The sequence below is a fragment of the Dama dama genome, chromosome 22 (assembly GCF_033118175.1).
Source record: "Dama dama isolate Ldn47 chromosome 22, ASM3311817v1, whole genome shotgun sequence".
Taxonomy (NCBI): domain Eukaryota; kingdom Metazoa; phylum Chordata; class Mammalia; order Artiodactyla; family Cervidae; genus Dama; species Dama dama.
In genome coordinates, this window is record NC_083702.1 from 54870458 (window position 1) to 54889985 (window position 19528).

The window sequence follows — 19528 nt, forward strand, 5'->3', positions numbered from 1 at the left end:
GCCTTTTCTGACCTAGCCTCAGAAATCACACTGTCAGCTCTGTTGCATTCTCATAATCAACTTAGCAAGGCTGACTGATTCAAAGGAAGGACACATAGATCCTACATCTCAGTGGAAAGAGTGTCAAAGCATTTGCAGACTGTTTTAAACCCTCCACAGTTACCATAATCATATTATATACATTTGTTGGATGATTTTAATGTATCAGGTATTTTGATGAATACTTTGTATGAATTACCTTATATACTCCTTACCATGACTTTATGAATTTTTTGCTACTTTATAACCATTCTGTAGATAAAAAAGGGAAACCTTGGAGAGGTTATATAACTTTCCCATGGTCACACAGCTAGTAAATGATGGTCTAGACTTACATTTATTTCTCTTTGATCCAAGAGTCTGTAGACTTAACCATCGCTAAGCTGGCAATTTATCGTAAGAGAACAGAATTGTGTTTTAGATACTTCATTCCTGGAAGCAGAGAGATTAGTTGGAAGCTGTTATTACCATCAGCTGCTTGTTTTATCTGTCATCCCAGAAGGTAATCAGTGGTAGGAGGGAAAAAGTAGGAGACGGAAGGGTATGTGTTGTTAAATATTGACAGGAAAAAAAGGTAACATTTTTAGGTTAGAAATAAATTCTATGATTCTAATGATTTTCAGTAAGTATTTGTTATTGGTTCAAGTTATTGACCATCTTCACTCTTCATCATTTGTCATGTACCATAAGGTCTTAGTTTATTCATTCAGAGCGTGTCACAGGTCCTTTGGTCTGAGCTAGATATGCTTTTGGTATTTTAAAGACACAATAAAAAATATTAGGCTTTCTTCTCTTCTCTACCAAAGGCACACTTCTTAGCTTCTTATTAGACTGAGAAAGAATTGAGGTGTGGGTTCTCTGAGTTTTCCTGTCAGGGGTTGGCAAACTATGGGTTGTGGTCCAAGCCTGTAGTTTGCTTTTTGTAAATAATGTTTTAGTGGAACATAGCCATACCCATTCATTTACATATTGTCTGTTGCTGCTTTTATGCCATCATGTTGGATAGCTTTTGTAGAGACGATATGGCCTGCAAAACTTAAAATATTTACTGTTTGGCATCTTATAGGAAAAGTTTGTAAACCCCTGTTTTGTGTAATACAGGGCCTGTTGAGTCATTCTGTTGCATATGTGAGATGCTTAGTGCAGGTCAGGGTGTAGGGTTAGGGCAGACTGGCCAGGCGTATTATTGTATGTCTTAGTAGGAGAGATCAATGACTAAGTCAGTTATTGGTGCATATTACAGGTCTGAAAAAAGCAGCGATCCAGAGGTCTCTTGAATGAATTCTAGCAAATAGGACAGAATAACCATTTTAGGAAAAAGCCGCTTTGTTTCGTACTGTGGGCTAGATGCTCATGAATTTGGTTCATCAGGTATATTCATAACTAGAAGTAGCAGGTAAGAGACCAGTATGTGACTCTTGTCCCTAACTGAGGCAAGAATAGAGATCTGTTGTTGTTCAGTCGTTCAGTCATGTCCAGCTCTTTGTGACCCCATGGACTGCAGCACACCAAGCTTCCTTGTCCTTCACCATTTCCCGGATCTTGCTCAAACTCATGTCCATTGAATCGGTTATGTCATCCAACCACCTCGTCCTCTGTCGTCCTCTTCTGCCTTCAGTCTTTCCCAGCATCAAGGTCTTTTCTAATGAGTCCCCTCTCTGCATCAGGTAGCTGAAGTATTGGAGCTTCAGCTTCAGCCTCAGTCCTTCCAATGAATATTCAGAATTGATTTCCTTTAGGATTGACTCCTTTAGGATTTGATCTCCTTGCAGCCCAAGGGACTCTCAAGTGTCTTCTCCAGCACCACAGTTCAAAAGCATCAACTCTTCAGCGTCAGCGCTCTGTTACGGTTCACCTCTCACATCCATACATGACTGCTGGAAAAACCATAGCTTTGACTATATGGACCTTCCTTGCTAAAGTAATGTCTCTGTTTTTTAATGTTTTGTCTAGGTTTTTCATAGCTTTTCTTCCAAGGAGCAGGTGTCTTTTAATTTCATGGCTGTAGTCACCATCTGCAGTGATTTTGGAGCCCGAGAAAATAAAGCCTCTCACTGTTTTCAGAGATCTGTAGGCTATCCTTAATTTACTTTTTTTTTTTTTTTCCTATTTTTGCCAAAAGCCTTATAATATTTTTGTTTCATTTTGGACTTCTGTATGCTGATTTTAAGCAGTATTACATTTAGTGCCCCTTTGTATCCAGATTTTTTGGTTTACGTTATTGTGCATTTCATTTATTCTCATGCCCTATTTAGGACATTGTTGTTTCAGCCATGGGACTGACCCAGATGTTCAGAAACGGCATCCAGAGAGAGATACCTCCAGGCACTGTTGGCACATAATTGAGTTATGGTTATGCTTTGTACACTTATTCCTGGGCATGTTCTCAGGATTAATTTAGAGTAGATGTATATTCTTTCCAGTGATTTTGCTTTTATTTCCTTGGTTTTGGAAATGTGATTATGCATTTACTAATGTTACAGGAATGATTTTCTCACATAGCCGTGAATATTTTATCTACCTAAATTGTCAATGAAAGTACTTTTAACTGTTAATGATTTACAAAAAGCCTTTTTTTTATTGTGTGTAATTAGAGGAAATTAAAACAACTCTCTCTTAAATATGCAGTAAGAGTTAATTTAATTAGTTGCCCATTTGGAAATAGGTTATTGATTCACTTTTCCTATACACAGAAAAATTAAATAAGATAACATAGTGTATCTTCTTTTACAAAGGAGAAAACTACATTACTCTAGGCATATATTTTGTCCCACATTTTGTTTTTTACAAGTAACTAAATGAATTTACTCTTTAAAAAGTATTTGTGCTACAATGAACCTCTGATGATTGGATTTCTGAGAGAAAGATGGTAAGAACCTTCAGATGGTGTGTAGGCTTACTCTAATTTGTTAATGATGAATAGGTGTCCCCAGACAGGGGCTGTGTGTGCTTAGTCATTCCGTCATATCTGACTCTTTACAACCCTATGGACTGTAGCCCACCAGGCTCCTCTGTTCATGGGGATTCTCCAGGCAAGAATCCTGGAGTGGGTTTCCATGCCCTTCTCCAGGGGATCTTCCCAACCCAGGAATCGAACCTAGGTCTCCCACATTGCAGGCGGATTCTTTACCGTTTGAGCCGCTAGGGAAGCCCAATACAGGGGCTGATTATCATTTAAAAGAAGATTATAAAAAAAAGGGTATATATATGTGAGGTGACAGATGTGTTAATTAAACTTGATGGTGAGAATCATTTTACAGCGTTTATGTGTGTCAAATCATCATGCTGTATACTTTAAATATTACTTAGTACTTAATAGGCCTGGTGGCTTGTTCTGGTAATTTAATTAGGGAATGGAAGCTGCTTGCTCTCTGAGAATGTACATGGTAAGAATATACAGCTGATCTTTGGTTTTTGATCTGTTGAATCAAGTTACTGGCCGTTTTGGAAATATCGGCAACAAATTGGAGCTTGAATCTTACAAAGAGTATGAGTGTGTGACTGATTCTGGTGTATAAGCTAGGGGTTTCATATTGCCAGTGGTGATCTGATGTTTAGAATGCTTGCATTTACCTCTTATGATATGTGGACAACTCAACTCATGTAAGAAGGAAGCTATATGGTTGTCTGTTGCTCAGTAATAATATTACCGTAAACTTCCCTGGTGGCTCAGTGGTAAAGAATCTGCCTGCCGTGCAGGAGATGTGAGTTTGATCCCTGGGTCGGGAAGATCCCCTGGAAAATGAGGTGGCAACCCACTCCAGTATTCTTGCCTGGAGAATCCCATGGACAGAGGAGCCTGGCAGGTACAGTCCATGGGGTTGCAAGAGTCGGATATGACTTAGTGACTAAACCACCACTAAGCTGCCACCACCATATATAAAATAGGTAAACAACAAGGACCTACTATATAGTGTAGGGAACTATATCCAATGTCTTGTAATGACCTATAATGGAAAAGAATCTGAAAAAGAATGTATATATAAAGCTGAATCACTTTGCCGTACACTTGAAGTTAATACAACTTTGTATATTAGTCATACTTCAATTTAAAAAATGTTAAAAAAAAGAGTGCTACAATCTTACAAATCATAATCACATACAGGTAATCACTTACATCCTATCACCTTTGCCAAATTCTTTGAGTTAGAAACAAGTCCCTGCTCACACTCAAGGGCAGAATTACTAAGAGTTAGGGATCATGGGTTAACTTAAGAGTATCTGCTATAAAAGGGAAAAGAAAACTGGATTATCTTGCCCTAAGGATTTTCTTTTCACCTATTATAAATAACTTAAGGGCAGAATTCATGGTTGATTCATTCTGAGTCTTTTGGTCTTCCCCATCACCCACCTAGTTGATAGTGACTTTTATTTAGTCAGGACTCAGTTGGTACTTGTAGGCTTAATTAATTATTATCCTATAAAACTGCTATCAAAGAAAGCGGATTCCCTTGTACTTGGCTTGACAGTCCGACTTTTTGAAAGTTGGAAGCCTTTGTTTATGAACTGAGACTGTTAAAATTTTAATTATTTCTAGCAGTGTGTATTTTATCATCTCTTTCATCAAACAATAATTTTTAATATATCCCTCCTTTTCAGAAAACAGCTATACTAGTGCTCTATTTAAAGTTGAATACAGATTACCTTGTTAACTCAATATAGCAATGGTAATAGTTGTCTGAAAAAGATCTTGAATCTTATGCCACATTGTTATGAGAGACTAACAGCTATATGAGGTGTTCCTTCTTTCCATAGTGTTTTGTTTCTTTGTCTGTTGACATAATGTTTTCTTTCCAAATCAGAAGGCAAAACTAGCAAGTGCTTTTTATTTTTGTCTGTGAGAAAAATTATGAGCTGCCAGATCAAAGGAGAAGCATTTCTAACTCTGAGACTTGTGCTCCTAAGGAATCACATTCAGCATTGTAGAAATATTAATTATGTGTATGCTTAATCATCCATATGGCCCTAGGCAGACATTTTGCAAAGCCATGTCATTTGCAATTCTTTTTCCTTGGATAGATAAGGTGGAGGCTAGATAACTATAGAATACCAAAAAGCAGTTTTATAGCATGAACTAACACAAGGTCAGAAAAATAAAACAAGGGGGAAATATGCAACAACGATTTGGGTCTTTGTGGAATGAGGGAAGACCTTAGTAAGTCAATATTAATTTAATAGTAACAGAGAAACTAGGCAGGAATATAATATATGATAATCAGAGGGAGGGATGGTTCATGTTGAATGTGAAAGAGAGGCAAATATTCCCAGTTACTAAACAACCATATAGTGAATGGTACCATGAATAACCAAAGAAGACAGTTACCAAATGTGGTGAGGTCCTTAGTTGCAGCTGTAATTATGCATATATGTTAGGAGGGAAAACTATTTAGATGAATTCTGGTATAGCTCTGAAGAGTTTTTATTTTTATATTTTTGTTATCATCTATGCTAGGCAGAGTCTAAGATGACTTCCAAGATTCTTATTCTCTGGTGTGCTTGTTTGGTATGGTCCTCTTAAGTGGCTCCTGTATAATCCTTGTCATTTGAATTTGGGCAGAATTTGTGAATGTATTGAGTCATCACACCTGTGATTAGGTTACAACTCAGTCCACTTTAATAAAAAACCTGGCCTGATCCAATAAGGTGAGCCTTTAAAAGGATTTTTCCTGCAGTTCAAGAAGTTCAAACCTTGGTAGCATTAGAGGGCCTACTGAAGGGACCATGTGGTGAGGAATTGGGGGTGACATCAGGGACTGAGTGTGGCTTCTGGCTGACAGCCAGCAAGAGAATGGGGGTCTTAACAATAGCAAGGAACTGAGTTCTGAAACAACCAGTGATCTTGGAGGAGGATCCCACAGTCTAGATGAAACCATAGCCCTGACAGTCATTGTTTTCGGCCTAGTGAGATCCTGAACAGAGGACCCAGGTAACCCAGATGCCTTACCACAGGAACTGTGAGATGATAGATCTATGTTGATTTAAGCTGCTAACCACGGAGTAATTTGTTACTCAGTCATAGAAAAAGAGTATGGCACCTTATTATGGTGTACATATCTGCATTACCACTTTTCTAAGCATGCTCCACCTCTTTCCAGCTTTGTTTCTGTACTCAGGTATTCTCTTCCCTGGAGTGATTTCTGTTATAAAACTGTTCTAGCCTTCATTTATGGCCCACCTCATGTGCCATCGCCTTGTTTGCAGTCTCTCTATTTGTATAGACGAATGCCATCTCTTTGTCCCCTGACTCTAGTCTTCTTTGTATCTTTGTCATGTCACTTACATATTTTAATTGTACAAGAATTATTTGTATTCATGCTTTATGCTTTTTGTTTTAAATTTGTTTATTGGTTTGAATAGGAAATACATATATTCAAATATTCCAAATATTTGAAAATAATATTTCAAAATATTCTTTTGAAAGAATGTATGATGAAAAGTGTTTTTAGCCCAGTTCACCTAGTCCTTTGGTTCAGAGGTAATCTTTCTTTTCAGTTATTGATGTATCCTTCTGTAGAGTTTCATTACATCAGTTCAGTTCAGTTCAGTCGCTCAGTCGTATCCGACTCTTTGTAACCCCATGAATCGCAGCACGCCAGGCCTCCCTGTCCATCACCAACTCCTGGAGTTTACCAAAACTCATGTCCTTTGAGTCGTTGATGCCATTCAACCATCTCATCCTCTGTCGTCCCCTTCTCCTCCCGCTTTCAGTCTTTTCCAGCATCAGGATCTTTTCAAATGAGTCAGCTCTTTGCATCAGGTGGCCGAAGTATTGGAGTTTCAGCTTCAGCATCAGTCCTTTCAGTGAACACCCAGGACTGATTTCCTTTAGGATGTACTGGTTGGATCTCCTTGAAGTCTAAGGGACTCTCAAGTGTCTTCTCCAACACCACAGGTCAAAAGAATCAATTCTTCAGTGCTCAGCTTTCTTTATAGTCCAGCTCTCACATCCATACATGACTACTGGAGAAAAACTATAGCCTTGATTAGACGGACCTTTGTTGGTAAAGTAATGTCTCTGCTTTTTAATATGCTGTCTAGGTTCGTCATAACTTTCTTCCCAAGGAGTAAGCATCTTTTAATTTCATGGTTGCAGTCAACCATCTGCATTGATCTTGGAGCCCCAAAAAATTAAGTCAGCCACTGTTTCCACTTTTTGCCCATCTATTTGCCATGAAGTGATGGGACCAGATGCCATGATCTTAGTTTTCTGAATGTTGAGCTTTAAGCCAACTTTTTCACTCTCCTCTTTCACTTTCATCAAGAGGCTCTTTAGTTCCTCTTCACTTTCTGCCATAAGGGTGGTGTCATCTGCATATCTGAGAATATTGATATTTCTCCTGGCAATCTTGATTCCAGCTTGTGCTTCTTCCAGCCCAGCATTTCTCATGATGTACTCTGCATAGAAGTTAAATAAGCAGGGTGACAATATACAGCCTTGACATACTCCTTTTCCCATTTGGAACCAGTCTGTTGTTCCATGTCTGGTTCTAACTGTTGCTTCCTGACCTGCATACAGATTTCTCAGGAGGCAGGTCAGGTGGTCTGGTATTCCCATTTCTTGAAGAATTTTCCACAGTTTGTTGTGATCCACACAGTCAGAGGCTTTGGCATAGTAAATAAAGCAGAAATAGGTGTTTTTCTGGAACTTTCTTGCTTTTTCGATGATCCAGTGGATATTGGCAGTTTAATCTCTGGTTCCTCTGCCTTTTCTAAGTCCAGATTGAACATTTGAAAGTTCACGGTTCACATATTGCTGAAGCCTGGCTTGGAGAATTTTGAGCAGTACCTTACTAGCGTGTGAGATGAGTGCAATTGTGTGCTAGTTTGAACATTCTTTGGCATTGCCTTTCTTTGGGGTTGGAATGAAAACTGACCTTTTCCAGTCCTGTGGCCACTGCTGAGTTTTCCAAAATTGCTGGCATATTGAGTGCAGCACTTTCATAGCATAATATTTTAGGATTTGAAATAGCTCAGCTGAAATTCCATCACATCCACTAGCTTTGTTCATAGTGATGCTTCCTAAGGCCCACTTGACTTCCCATTCCAGGATGTCTGGCTCTAGGTGAGTGATCACACCATTGTGATTATCTGGGTCATGAAAATCTTTTTTGTACAGTTCTTCTGTGTATTCTTGCCACCTCTTCTTAATATCTTCTGCTTCTGTTAGGTCCATATCATTTCTGTCATTTATTGATGCTGTCTTTGCATGACATGTTCCCTTGGTAACTCTAATTTTCTGGAAGAGATTTCTAGTCTTTCCCATTCTATTGTTTTCCTTTATTTCTTTGCACTGATCACTGAGGAAGACTTTATTATCTCTCCTTGCTATTCTTTGGAACTCTGCATTTAAATAGGTATATCTTTCCTTTTCTCCTTTGCTTTTGGCTTCTCTCCTTTTCTCAGCTTTTTGTAAGGCCTCCTCAGACAGCCATTTTGCTTTTTTTCATTTCTTTTTCTTGGGGGTGTCTTGATCCCTGTCTCCTGTATGATTTCACGAACCTCCGTCCATAGTTGATTAGGCACTCTGTCTATCCGATCTAGTCCCTTTAATCTATTTCTCACATAGACAAATATATTTGTATATATGATCTCCTTCCTGTCTATACAAAACTAGCATAGTATTTATCCTCTCAGTTTATCCTCTCTTCTTCATTGTGAGATGTATGAAGAATCCATGTCTTTTTCCTTGTTATATTAATCTTCTGAGATACCTTAGTATTTAAGACCTACTGATTTTAATCTTTCCCTCAAACCTTTCATTGATGTTACTTAGATTAACTCAAATTTCACTTTGACAAACTCTTTGATTAAAATGCTTTCCTTAAAATGGACTCAAAACCTTTCTTAACATTTCACTGTTAGCGTGCCAAAATGCCAAAGACTTGTAACTTTAAAACATGTTTATTGGGGACTTCCCTGGTGGTCCTGTGGCTAAGACTCCATGCTCTGAATGCAGAGGGCCCACGTTCCATAGCTGGTTAGGGAACTGCATCTCACATGCTTCAGGTAAGACCCAGCACAGCCAAATAAAAAAAAAAGTTATTGGATTAGAGGAGTCACATGGATAAGTATTTTTGAATAGGATATTATTATTAGCAGGTACACCCTTTCTACCTTCTCTGGTAATTCTTCTGCTACTTTCTTGACAGAGTGCTTATTCTGTGAGGTCTTAAGGGGGATGGAATTGGGAACACTGCATTGGGATCAAGGGTTTTCAGTTTATGTAAGAATTTGTGAAAATATAGTTCTTTGAACTGAACTGAACTTTATTATCAGTTCTTATGATGCTATTGGGCAAGTGAAGCTAATCGTATTTTCTGCATTTCTAAAAACTTAAAACACAAAAAACCTACCTTTTCTAATTGATACATGTGATTCTGGAGCTTTATATTTTGTTAAAGCTTTTACTAACTTATTTACTTCTTAACATCTAGTTGTCTTTAATTACTTCATTAAAAGTATTAACTCCTTCCATGCTTCCTTTCCCCCTCTTAACTCAGAGTATCCGATTCCCTTTCCTAATTGGTGAAATTAGAATGAGTGAAAGAGTAAAGTTACCGGGAACTATGATCATAGTGGGATTAAAAACCCCTCATGACTAAGTTCTTATCAAGTTTGTTTTTAAAGTGCATATGTGAAAAAAAAAAAGTGCATATGTGTGTTTCCTTCTTTCCTGTGCTGTCTTTATTCACAGTTGTGCTGCTTAGCACATCATTCAGGAAAGTACATACAGACAATGAGATTAGATAAACCAGCTATTAAAAACATTATTAGCAACTTCAGAAATTAGTGAATAGAGACTGAGCATCGAAGAGTATGTGTTCATCCCCGAATTTTAGTTATGAAAGCCATTGTTTTTTGTATGTAATAGGATAACATTTATTTTATTGAAAAAAAAATTTGCGGACTAGTTTAGTTTCCATGTAACTTGTGTGTTAATGGTTCATAATAAATGTGCTGTCTATAATAGGGATTCCGTGATTTGTAAGAAAATAATAAATTTCAGCCTTCCTCCAACTGAGTTTAAGAAAATACTAAACTTAAAAAGATATTTATTGATGACCCCATTTTATAAATATTATGATTTTCCTGAAAGTTTCACTGATCATAACACTTTATAGAATTTTTTATTACTGTGTTATATTTTTTTATATAACATTTTTAATGGGACCTTATAGTGTTCGTCAGATAACATGGAGCTCATTATGGTTTTTTTTTTTTTTGCTCATTATGGTTTTTAATTGTGCTTTCTAATTTATAAAGTCCCTTATAAACATTAGCAAAGAGAGAGTATTCCTGGGTAACCTTTGCATTTTAAGTAGCCTCAGGGATGTTTTTAGGGCAAATAATGAACACTTGTAATATTTTGAATAATATGAATTTATGGAAGTTTGTCAGTTTATCTAGTGATTATAGAAACCACTTGAAGTTAGTTTGTTGAATTATGTAAATTTCCATAATTATTTGCATACCATAGGGGTGGGTCAGAGGGTGAAGTGTCTTCCTGCAATGCAGCAGACCCAGGTTTGATCCCTGGGTCTGGAAGATCCCCTGGAGAAGGAAATGGCAACCCATTCTGGTATTGCTGCCTGGAAAATCCCATGGACGGCGAAATCTGGTAGGCCATAGTCCGTGGGGTTGCAAAGAGTTGGAGATGACTGAGCGGCTTCACTTTCTTTTCACTTTCCTGGGTCCAGCCAACTGAAACCTAACTCAGATCAGCTTAGGCCAAAAAGAGAATTTATTTGCTTATGGGACTGAGCCTGAGAGAGGGGGGTGAGGCTGACTCAAGGGATGGGTGTCGTTAGCAGGGCCCTTTTGCGCTCTCGCTTTTGCCCTGTGTGTTTGCTGTGTCTCTGAAGCCTGATCACTGCTCACGGCTGCTGGTGGGAAGGGACTTCAGGCAACTCTCTTTCAGTTTCTAAATTGAAAAAAAAAAAAATCTCATTTGTATGTGTAGCTTTTTGTTGTCTCAGCTTGGATCAGATGTCCCTCCCTTCCCATTGGCCAAGCAACAGTGGCCTAGAGGGTAGAAAGGATTTTCAAGAAGATGCCAGTTCATATTCTAACTACATAATTAGAGATGGGGTAGGAATATTTCCAGTAGGTTGTGGGATGGGGGTTGGGGGAGATGAAGAAAGGGGATGATAATCGCAATACCTTTTGAGATGGGGAAGAAAGGGAAAGGTTTGGCACATGTATAGCTGTTTAGGAGAGATGCTTTAGCAAGAATCAATAGGAGATCATTTGAATTATGTATAGTCAGGGGTCTCCATAGTAACAAAATCGGTAGCATGATACACACACACACACACACACACACACACACACACACACACACACACACACACACACACACACACACACACACACACACACACACAGTGGTGGTTTAGTTGCAAAATCGTGTCTAACTCTTGTGACCCCATGGACCCTCCTCTGTGCATGGGATTTCCCAGGCAAGAATACTGGAGTGGGTTGCCATTTCCTTCTCCAGGGAATACTCCCCACTCAGGGATCAAACCTGCATCTCCTGCATTGCAGGTAGATTTCTTACTGCTGAGCCACCAGGAAAGCTCATGTATGTGTATAGTAAATATAAATATAAGGGATTGGCTCACGTGATCAGGGAGGCTAAGTCCCAAAATATGTGAGGTGAGTCGACAAGCTGAGCACTCAGGAGAGCTGATGGTGTAGTTCCAGTGTGAAGGTCAGCAGGCTTGACCCAGGAAGAGTCAGTGTTTCTGCTTGAATCAAAAGCAGAAAAAAACTGATGTTCCTGTTTGAAGGCAGGCAAGCAGGAGAAATTCTGTCTTACCTGGGGGAAGGCCAACCCTTTTGTTTTATCCAGGCCTTCAACTGACTGGATGATGCCTACCCACATTAAGGAGGGCAGTCTGCTCTACTCAGTCTGCTGATTTACATGTTAATCTCATTCAAAAGCATCCTCATAGAAACACCCAAAATAATGTTTGACCAAATCTCTGGGCATCCCATGCACAGTGAAGTTGACACATAGAGTGAAACATCATAAGGTTCTACGTGGTAGAATATGGGTTGGGCTGTGTTTTGTACTAAATAGTTCTAATATAGAGCAAGTTTATTTTTTTTTATTTTTTATTTTTTTAGAGCAAGTTTAAATTATACTGATAAGCATAAGATATACGAATTGGCAAGCCTATTCTTCTGAAGGTTTTTCATTTTTATTGTAGCCAAAACATAGTAACACTTTATCACCCTATAAAATGGGAAGATACAACAAACACATGAAAAGATGCTCAACATCACTCATTATCACAGAAATGCAAATCAAAACCACAATGAGGTACCATTACACGCCAGTCAGAATGGCTGCTATCCAAAAGTCTACAAGTAATAAATGCTGGAGAAGGTGTGGAGAAAAGGGAACCCTCTTACACTGTTGGTGGGAATGCAAACTAGTACAGCCACTATGGAGAACAGTGTGGAGATGCCTTAAAAAACTGGAATTAGAACTGCCATATGACCCAGCAATCCCACTCCTGGACATACACACCGAGGAAACCAGAACTGAAAGAGACACATGTACCCCAATGTTCATTGCAGCACTGTTTATAATAGCCAGGACATGGAAGCAACCTAGATGCCCATCAGCAGACGAATGGATAAGGAAGCTGTGGTACATATACACCATGGAATATTACTCAGTCATTAAAAAGAATTCATTTGAATCAGTTCTAATGAGATGGATGAAACTGGAGCCCCTTATACAGAGTGAAGTAAGCCAGAAAGATAAACACCAATACAGTATAGTAACACATATATATGGAATTTAGAAAGATGGTAACGATAACCCTATATGCAAGACAGAAAAAGAGACACAGATGTATAGAACAGACTTTTGGACTCTATGGGAGAAGGCAAGGGTGGGATGATCTGAGACAACAGCATCAAACATGTATATTATCAAGTGTGAAACAGATAGTTGGATGCATGAGACAAGTGCTCGGGGCTGGTGCACTGGGATGACACAGAGGGATGGGATGGGGAGGGAGGTGGGAGGGAGGTTCAGGATGGGGAACACATGTAAATCCATGGCTGATTCATGTCAATGTATGGCAAAAACCATGACAATATTGTAAAAGTAATTAGCCTCCAACTAATAAAAATAAATGAAAAAAAATGGGAAGATGCTTGGTATGTGAAATGGAGTATATTAACAACCGATCTTATTATAAATGAAACTGGAGTCTACTGGCCTAAATACCTGCTTAAATGCCATCCATGTAGATATGGGATATAAATCTTAAAAAAAAAAAAAAAAAAAGAATACATCTATTGAGGAACTTCCTTGGTGGTCTAGTGGCTAAGACTCCAGGCTGCCAATGCAGGGGGCAGAGTTCAGTCCTTGGTCTGAGAATTAGATCCCAGTAAGCCACAACTAAGAGTTTGCTTGCTTCAACTTAAGATACTACATTCAGTTCAGTTGAGTTTAGTTGCTCAGTCATGTCCAACTCTTTGTTACCCCACGGACTGTAGCATGCCAGGCTTCCTTGTCCATCACCAACTCCCGGAGCTTGCTCAAACTCACGTCCATCGAGTCAGTGATGCCATCTAACCATCTCATCCTCTGTCATCCGCTTCTCCTCCTGCCTTCAATCTTTCCCAGCCTCAGGGTCTTTTCTAAGGAGTCAGTTCTTCGCATCAGGTGGCCAAAGAGTTGGAGTTTCATCTTCAGCATCAGTCCTTCCAATGAATATGCTGGACTGAATTCCTTCAGGATTGACTGGTTGATCTCCTTGCAGTCCAAGGGACTCTCAAGAGTCTTCTCCAACACCACAGTTTAAACGCATCAGTTCTTCAGCGCTCAGCCTTCTTTATACTCCTACTCTCACATCCATACATGACTACTGGCAAAACCATAACTTTGACTAGATGAACCTTTGTCAGCAAAGTAATGTCTCTGCTTTTTAATATGCTGTCTAGATTGATCATTGGAGAGGGAAATGGCAACCCATTCCAGTACTCTTGCCTGAAAAATTCCATGGACGGAGGATCCTGGTGGGCTACAGTCCATGGGGTCGCAAAGAGTCAGACACGACTGAGCGAAATTCACTTGACTCAAGGTTGATCATAGTTTTCTTTCAGGGTCCTACGCTGCAACTAAATTTTCTTCCAAGATCCTACACGCCACAACTAAAAAAGATTTTGCATCCTGCAACAGAGATTGACAATCCCACATGCCACAGTTAGGACCTGGTGGAGCCAAATAAATAAATATATAGATATTAAAAAATACATCTATTGAGTTAAAGAAGTAGCTGAGAATTTCTCTGAATGTTAGATGTGAGTAGGGAATATTTCAGTTCCTGAAAAATTAGAGTCAGCTTTACCATTGGGAAAAAAGGGTGCCTGTTAGGTGAGAATTATGTTATTAACTTTGTATTAGATTTTCACAGAAAAGCTTACGTTTTATTGTATTCAATGGGTAAAATCAATTTATTTGAAACAATTTACCTTTTCTTTTGCAATAAAAATTTTTAATTAGGTTATGTACATTGGTTTTTCAGACATAATGCTTGTTGCACACTTAATAGACTATAGCATAATGTAAGCATAACTTTTATATACACTGAGAAATGAAATAATTCGTGTAACTCATTTCTCTGTGGTGGATTGGAATTGAATATATATCTCTGAGGTATACCTGTGAATACTGTAGGCTTTGCAGGTCCTGTCTCTCTTGTAGATGCTTGATTCTGCCGTAGATCATATGTAAAGAAATGGGTGTGGCTATTCCAGTAAAACCTCATTTATAGAAGAAGGTGGGCCAAATGCCGTGGTTTACAGATCCTTATCTGGTCTAGTGCTCTCAGGCTAGCAGAGAAGAGAGGAAGGGAGGGCTGGATGGCAGAGTGACCTCAGGGCCTGGTTCAGAGGGGTCCACGTACAGGGCTGTGCAGCTTTCACACTTCTGCCATGGGGCAGACAGGTTTGTGGATACCTAAAATGACTACTGCCAGCCCTGTTGCCTGGCACAGAAGGGGCAGGTCAGCTCGCCAGGCTCAAGGCTCTTTCCCTCAGCAACTTTGGGGTCCCACGTAGCTTGCCTTTTTCTGTGCTCTGGCATCTTCTGAGTCAGAACGTCTCCAGTAAGAGATCAGCCCCCAGATTTCTCTCCCCTCTCTTGTAAAGGATAGCTGGCCGACACGGTGACCAGTTGGCCGTGGTGGTTCTGGGGTCACTGAAGTTCTGTGTTTCTGTTACAGGTCCCTATTTCTCTGTCAAATATAGCTCTAGCATTCTCCAAAACACGTAACCCCAAACCTAAATGTATGGGGAAATGCAGATGGGACTACTCACATGGGCATGGCCCGCCCTCATCAATAGCCGGCCTGGGCCCAGGGCTCCTGGGCGGTGACTCCTGCTGTGAGAGCTCCCTGGGCGCGTGTGGCCCTTGGGCTCTGTGCGCGCATTCTTCTTTAAGGCCGCTCTGGGCTGGGCTTGCAGACTGTTTGCCTCCTTTGTTTTGACATGTGACACAATAGGCTGTGAATCGTTGTTCTTGGCAGGGAGGGCAGGTCAAGGCGAGCTGACAGTACTGCGGAATGAAGCAGAGTTTGTACTGGTCCCATGGGACCCCATAGTAGGAGCATTCTGACACTAAGTCTGTTGAGGATAAGACCTGATGCTCATCGAAAGCAACCAGCTTCCCTGTGTAAAAGCCATCAGGTAACGCCTCCAAGCACTTGTGGCCCACCCTTGAGCTGGGACACTCCTTGCACACGCCCTTGGCTTTCAGGTTGACTGAACCCCACTCACAACAGATGCCACAGTGCAATACATCAGCACCCTCCTCTCTTTGAAAAGTTCTAGATTTTCGTCAACGTAGCCAGGGAAGTACCTGAATTTCCTGATGTCTGGGCCTAAGCAGCCCTAGGATTGTCCTATTTAGCTTTCATAGGAATTTCTGCAGTCCAGTAGGATAGTATCACTTTCTTCTTGATTTGCCTGAGACAGAAACTTTTCTACTTTGTGAAGTTCACCTAGGGATAAATGGGTTCCAGGCTTCTTGTAGGAGGTCTTATTGGGATTGATCCCCATGGGCACGTTTTCTTCAAACTCACCAACACACAATTGTGGAAAACAGCAAACTCTTCGTTTGCTGGTCTTAAAATCGTCCTTACACATGTAATCCTTTATAAACAGTGGGCAGTAAAGCATCACTTCTATGTAGAGTCTGGTGGCTAATCTGCTTCCACCAACTGTCCCATTCATTCCTTCCATAGCAAAACAAACTAGTAGTGGCTCTCCAGTGTTCCATGATGAGTGTTGTCAATCACATGCGGGCTCCTTGAGAAAGAGGATGCAGTCTAGTGAAGCCTGTTCTGGGCTTGCCTGTGAGGTGCAGGTGCTGACACAGAGCTGTCTGCCAGGCACAGACCCAGTCAGGATCCTTCAGGTCACAGTAGCAGTAATAAAGTAGCAAGTTCCCCTTCATCATTGCCCCTGGTCACTCATCAGCTCATCAGGGCTAAAGCAGCCTATATCAGGGAGCCAGGCAGATGCTTCATGGTTGCAGGTAAGCTCCTCTGTGAAAGGGTTCTTTGTCTGCAGACTCAGGACTTTTTGAGGTGCTCAGTCTCATAGCCAGCTGCTTTAAGCAAGTGCTCTGGAAAATCTCATCAGCATGTCGTGTTGCCACATGTCTGTGGCTGCTGATTGGGTCTGTAAGCAGTTGCTGATGCCAAATTCCACCATTTTTCTTTACATTTAAAAGGAGGTGCTGGAACTTCCTTCGCTTTGACAAAAGGGCAAATGCCTTTTTCTTTGCCAACGAGTATTTCTTCTTTGTACTGACATCTAACTCTACTTTGAGTCTGCTGCTGGGGTGATAAGACTTGCGTCTTTCAAATCCAGGTCTGAAAACCTTAAAACACAGGCCTGCAGGTCCTCTCCTTGGTCTGGTGGAGTGAAAGAAGGCATCTGGTTTGGTTTCATCAGTGGGCAGATTCCTTTCAGTTAACTATGTCCTCACTCTGGAAGTTAGGCCATTGACTTACCTCTTAATGAGCTGCTCAACCTTGCCCCTTCAGGATACCCTTGACAAAGCTTAATATTGTGTCATCAAGCAGAGGAGAACTGTTTATAGAGTCTAGCCCCAACATGAGAATGCAGGACAAAGAAGAGAGGATTTGGAGCTGAGATACAATAAGTTGATAACTAACACACCCCAGAACTATTGTTTATTTTGATTTTGGTGCTTAGGATTCCTGGACCATGTGTAGATAGTATAAATTTAAAGCTAAAAGTCTTGAGGGTAGGTTATAGTCAAGAATTCTCAGGAAGAGTTTTTTCATTCTTCCCAGAGCCCAGGCTGAAGCACATTTCTTTTCATCTTGTATGCTAGTGATACCCAAGCAGATAGCCCTCTGAAGGTACCAGCTTTCTACAGAGATTTGGATCTCATCTGGTCAAAGGCTGTAAAAACCCAAGCCCATTGGTTACCTAACTGAAAAACCTTCCCAAGGTAGATTGCAGGTAAGCTCCTGACCTTATTGCTCTGGTTTGCAGTTGCATTTTTTTTTTAGGGATTTCTTTCACATTCTTTTGAGCTCCTAACTCCACTTTTCTATCCATACAGGGTTTTATTTATTTGCTTTGGCTTATTTCTGTGCCAGTGTAAGCCTGCCTTCAACCACTCTCCCATCCTTTGTCATGACCTTCAAAGACATCTATTTTAGGTGTTGAGGATATAATAAAAGAGACATATCCCAATGTTCTCATGGAGCTCATCTTTTTAAAGGGGGAAGAAAAATAGGTAACATATTAGTCTATTAGGTGATGATAAGTGTTATGAAGAAAAGTGAGGTAGGACAAAGAAATAAAGTAATGAAGATGCTGTTTCATAGAGATCAGGTTAGGCCTTGCTGATAGGATGTTGGTTGTTTAGTTGCTCAGTTGTGTCCAACTCTCTTGCAGTCCCAGAGTATTGGTAGTGTAATGTCAAAGTCTGTAAGTATATTATACACTTGTATAATGAGCAGTTCATATTGGTGTCCTAAACTGAGCTAAGAGATTGGATATTGCTTCAACAACTCAAATATTAATATGTTTTAAAAAGATAATGGGGAAATATCCTGAGGACAATTCCTTGAGTACTGTCAGTCTTTAATATTCCCTATTACAAATGCTGCCAGTGTTGAATAATAAATGATCTATAAGATAATACACTATGCAGTGTTTTGACATGCATTATAAACTCATCATCTTTTCCAGACTCTGTTGCTCCTCCTGTATTCACTGCCTCTGTTAATGGTGCACCGCCATCCATCTTGTTGTTTATGCCATTAGCTTGCTTTCCCCCATTCAGCATGCATTTCAGTACCTGCCTGTGTTATTAGATGCTGAGAACAGGGCAGGTGAACTAGGGAGAGGTAAGTGAGGTGCTTGCCTTGGGTAGAAAATTTAATAGGATGTGAAGAAACCCTTAGTAATCATGATAAATACTATTTTAATGCAGTGTTATAAAAAATCAATGTAGGCAAAAAATCCACAATGAGTGAAATATCAAACTTTTAAATAAAGAAGGGATTCAGATATGTCGTTGTTACTGTTAAGTGACTCAGTCATGTCCAACTCTGTTGTGACCCTGTGGATTGTAGCCCAGCCAGCCTCCTCCATCCATGGGATTTTCCAGGCAAGAATACTGGCGTGGCTTGCCGTTTCCTTCTCCAGGGGATCTTCCCGACCCAGGGATCAAACTCTTGTCTCCATGTCTCCTGTATTACAGGTGGGATTCTTTACTGCTGAGCCACCGGGAAACCCAGATTCAGCTTTGCCATGGCATAAACCCAAAAGTGAGTGCCTCACTTCCAAACCTAAAATCTGGCTCTGCTGACCATGTAATGGGAATGTCATAGTGTCTGCCCATAACGAGTTCATCAGTAGGAGGAGAGAGATGTGACTAAGGTACAAAAACAAAAGTCCACTAAGATAGAAATAAAATAGGGATTCAAAGAAGAAGTTTCTTCAAAGGGGATGTAGGGATTAGGAAAGAACCTGGGTTGTCCTAGATGTCTTTCTTCCTTGTGCTGTGGGTAAGTCACTCAGTTGTGTCTGACTCTGCGACCCCATGGACTGTAGCCCACCAGCCTCCTCTTCCTTAGGTTTACCAAATTTTGAATTCCTTTCAAAAATCCCACTTGAATATATCCTTTCTTTTTCTCTAAACCCTCTCCTATTTAAAATCCTTTAATAATTATCAATCACCTTCATTATGAAAGCCTAAAAGGTGTCCAAAGCATTTAATGGTCTAAGCTTTACTTCATCTTGGCATTCTCCATGGATTCAGACTTGTACTCTGGTTCTCAAATGGCTCTGTGTGTGCCATTTCCTCTTCCTGGGAAGGCGTTGATTCTTCTCACAACTGAATTGTGTTCATACTTTAGCACTCAGCTGAGACATTGCCTTCCCAGGGGCTGTGGTTTACATGTATGTGTCTTTGGTG

The 19528-nt window shown here is 40.1% G+C and overlaps 1 protein-coding gene across 5 annotated transcripts in view; it reads left to right on the top strand.

Annotated features, from left to right (window-relative positions):
• The window catches only part of ANKS1B (ankyrin repeat and sterile alpha motif domain containing 1B), a 1085637-nt gene that overhangs the window by 36397 nt on the left and 1029712 nt on the right, over positions 1-19528 (top strand). The window lies entirely within an intron of this gene.